At 55.5% G+C, this 3,666-nt stretch overlaps 1 protein-coding gene across 2 annotated transcripts in view; it reads left to right on the forward strand.

Moving 5' to 3' along the window:
• Positions 1-3,666, forward strand: part of Pax2 (paired box 2) — an 87,720-nt gene that overhangs the window by 5,802 nt on the left and 78,252 nt on the right. The window lies entirely within an intron of this gene.

Below are 3,666 nucleotides of genomic sequence, written 5' to 3' on the forward strand. Positions count from 1 at the left end.
CTTTTTTTGTTTTTTTTTTTTTTTTTTTTTTTGGTAGTTGTGGCGGTGACTTACCAAACTGGGAATAATCCAGGAAAGGAGCTCGGCTGCGGAGCAGCTGCTCTGCTCTACCCTGGTCTCTTCCCTCCTCGGGTTCTGCTTCTCTTCCCTTCGGACTAGTTTTTTCCCCTTTGATTCTAAACAGCTTTTCCCCCCCTGAACTTTAATGCGTTTAATTTGGTCCGCGCTGTGGGGAGCATATCCTGGGGAGATACATTTAATTTCGGAATTTCTAATCCCCTCCCTCAGAGCCCGGGCCTTAGCTCCCGGTGCTGCTCCCCGGGAGGTGGGAGGAGGAAGGCAGGCCAAGCCACGGGGGAGGGGCGCGGCTGGGTTGCTCCCATTGCAGCCCAAGGCCCCCGCCAAGCCCCCCGCGGCTCAGCAGCCTTCCTGAACTGCTTGAGGCCGGGCTCCTGGGCCCCGGGTCAGCGCCCTGCCGGCAGAGGAAGGCAGCCAATGCCTCTGCCTTTTCTCGCCCAGGCAGTAGGCTTTGGGCCTGGGAATGGGAAACCAGTAAAAGAGAAGTGTCCACGAAAGGAGCCGGTGCGAGCGGGAACAGCCAAGGGGTCTACACCGGCACTTCACTATTCTGCACAATCTACTCAGAAACATGTTTAAGAGCTTGGGGCGGGTAAGTCACGCTTGGCTTAGGTACACTAGAGGTGGGATGCATATCCCGGACCAGCGCCTCTGAGACACCTGCACCCAAGCAGAGCAGGCAAGGCCCTGCCACAGAACCAGGCTGACCCTAGCTTAGCTGAGAGGGAGGAGGCAAGAGTGGGGGCCGCCAGGCGTCAGGCAAGCCTGGCAGGAAAGGGAGCGGAGAAGGCGAAGGAGCGGAGATCCACAAGGAAGATTTATTGGTCAGATCAGATGCATAGAGGCGGCTAATGAAGCAAATCCCGAGATGGGTATCAGAGCAACTCCCCAAAAGTTTATTTGCCTTTAAATTTCCGCAGGGAGGCGGGCGCCTTGTTTGAAGTGTAAATGCCCCTAGGTTGGGGGGTGGAAGGGCCGCTTTGAAAACACCAGAGAGAAAAGGTTCATTTAGAGGCAGACGGGAAAAGCAACCAACCCTGACAGGTCGGAGCCCAAGTTGTGTTTGGGGTTGGGTTGTTTTCTTTCTTTCCCCCTTTCCTCTTCTTCCTTTTTTCTTTTCTTACTTTTTTCCCCTCTACTAGCCTCTATAGAAGAAGAAAAAGAAGAACAGGAAAGGGGGAGTTAGAGTGAGAGGCCAGTGACTGGAGAGGAATCTGCAGGCCAACCCTTCATCCTGGAGGCCTAGGAGAAAGCAGAGCCTTGGCTAACAGGGCTTCTAAATCACCAGGGATCATTGCTCTTTGACTTTCTAGCCCAGAAATGGGCTGGAGCTAAGGATGAAGCTGCCAGGGACTGGTCCTGCAATAGGGTGAATGTCTGGCTAGTGCAGTGCTGGGAAGAGTGTCCAGGAAGCAGGGGAGATACCAAGGCTCTCAGGGGCTATTTGGGACTTGGACTATCATGGAAGGGGCTTCCTTCCTGAGAGGACAGACATATGAGTACAACTTCCAGTGCACTTTGTGGATTTTCACAAAATATGAAAATCCCTCTCTCCCAATATATGAAAATGCCTGTTATCTACACCCACACTTTATAGTATGTGTAACATTGAGGTACCTATTGGGTTCTAGAAAAATCTGAATCTGTGTGGAAAGAGGGAGTCTACCCATAGTCTTGTTCTTCCAATAGTTCAGACTTCTCAAAACTTAACTCCTGTGATAACCAATATATGGAGACCTGGGGCAAGAGCTCCTTTAGTTCTGAGCCCTTCTCAATAAGGACCCTTCTTCAATCCTCCCCACCTCCAATTCTGGGTTAATTACCCCCCTGAAAGAAGCTCAAGTCTGTACCAGCTAATACCACCTGAGAGTCTCTTGCTCCTGGTCTGGGAGCTGTTTGGTTTAGCTGTTTTTCTTTTTCGCTATCCACACGGAGTTAGTGCGTGTTCGTGGGGTTCTGAGGCCAAAGGAAACCCGGGAGCGCCATCTGCAGGCCTTGAGAAGAAGAGACTGACCTTCGGGGCTGGACCCTGCGCCTTCAACCTCCTGCCCAAGGGAACCTGCTTCGCCGCCCAAGGGAAGTGGGGGCAGGGGCTGGGGGGGAGCAGATGGAGAGGAATTTTTTTTTTTATCTTCTAGAAGTTACTCCGCAGATGGATTAAGCGAATTGGTCTCAGAACAATCCAGGAGGGAGGGCAAATACCAGGATCCCAGCAGACCCAGGCCTCTAAGGAGTGAGAGTCTCAGAACCTCATGCGGCAGAGCTTGGCCTGAGACCCACCAGAGGAGTAAGGGCGTCCTGAAAACCAGAGTTCCAGACGTCCAGCTGGAGTCAGGCTAAGTTGGGCTGAGTCAGGCAGGTGCGGACCCGGATACTATCTGCCGCCCAGGCTTCAGCCAAAGAGACAGGGGCACGAGTCTTTGGCCTTTCCCCCAAGCGCCCGAGGCTGCAGACCGGCCGGAGGAACCTTAAGTCCAGGCGGCGAGAGCGCAGCACGGCGCGGGCTTCGTGGAGCCGCCCTTTCGCAGACCCAGGGAAGCGGGGGGAGGGAGTGAAGGAGGGAGAGAGAGTTAAAACATCAGCTGAAGTGCCAAGATGATTTATGAGACGAGGGAAAATATTTCATAAAGATCTCCCGGATATTCTGTACTTAACCAGTTAGGAGACAAAGGGCTTCTCCTGCCTAGTGCGTGAGAGCGGACCCCAGCGAGCAAGGGAGCGAGTGCTGGCGAAGGCTGCGGAGTCCGGGCCAGCGGCTCCGGTAGAAGTGGGGCCAGGGCCGGCGTGCTGCGCCTCCTGCGCTCGCTCGGATCCGCAGAGCTGGCAGCGGGCGGCGCTCCGCCGCGTTAGCAGTCGCCTCTTCTCCCCAGCCGGGGAGAGCGAGCTTTGGTCTCCCGCATCCTCTGCCGCCAGCGAACAGACACTCCGCAGTGTTTCTACCCAATCTCCTCCCGGTTACCGAGGGTCCAGGAGCCAGGTCCCCGGGCTTTCCTATCATCCGTTGGGTCCCACCAAGGCAGGTGGGTTCGGGCCGGAGATCTCCAGCTCGATTCTAAAGCAAGTGTTCTGTACTGCCCAGACCCGGGTGGGCGAGGGGATGCGGGAGGCAGTGTCCGCAACTGTGTGTGGGACAGGAGAGGACAAACTGCTGGGCACTTTGCCCCAGAATGAGAATGGTGATGGTGCGTGAAAGGCAAGGTACCTCTGGAGGGAAAAGGAAAGGGAAGGACCAGAGAAAGAGGAAGGAAGAGTCAGGACGGAACGGAAGGGAACTCAGAGCTGAGGGTAGTGGGGTTAGTGCTAGGGACAAGGACCGACCCGGGCCGCGTGGCTTATGCGGGCACTGGCCGGTGGTGGATGGCAAGGCTGGGCGAATTGGGACTGAAAGCCCGGCTTCTGAGTGCGGCGCACTCCGCCGTCCTCTGTGGTTGCCTGAATATTCATTAGACTGGCCGCTCTTTATCCTTATCTAACGTTTACCTTATCGGCGAGTTTCGTTTCTCAGTGTAGTTTTAATCCTGGGCTCCCATTCCTCCTCCCCCTGGCCCGCTCCCCTCCCTCCCTCTTCCTTCGCCCGCGGTTCCCTCC

This window comes from Marmota marmota, unplaced genomic scaffold, assembly GCF_001458135.2.
Source record: "Marmota marmota marmota unplaced genomic scaffold, marMar, whole genome shotgun sequence".
NCBI lineage: Eukaryota > Metazoa > Chordata > Mammalia > Rodentia > Sciuridae > Marmota > Marmota marmota.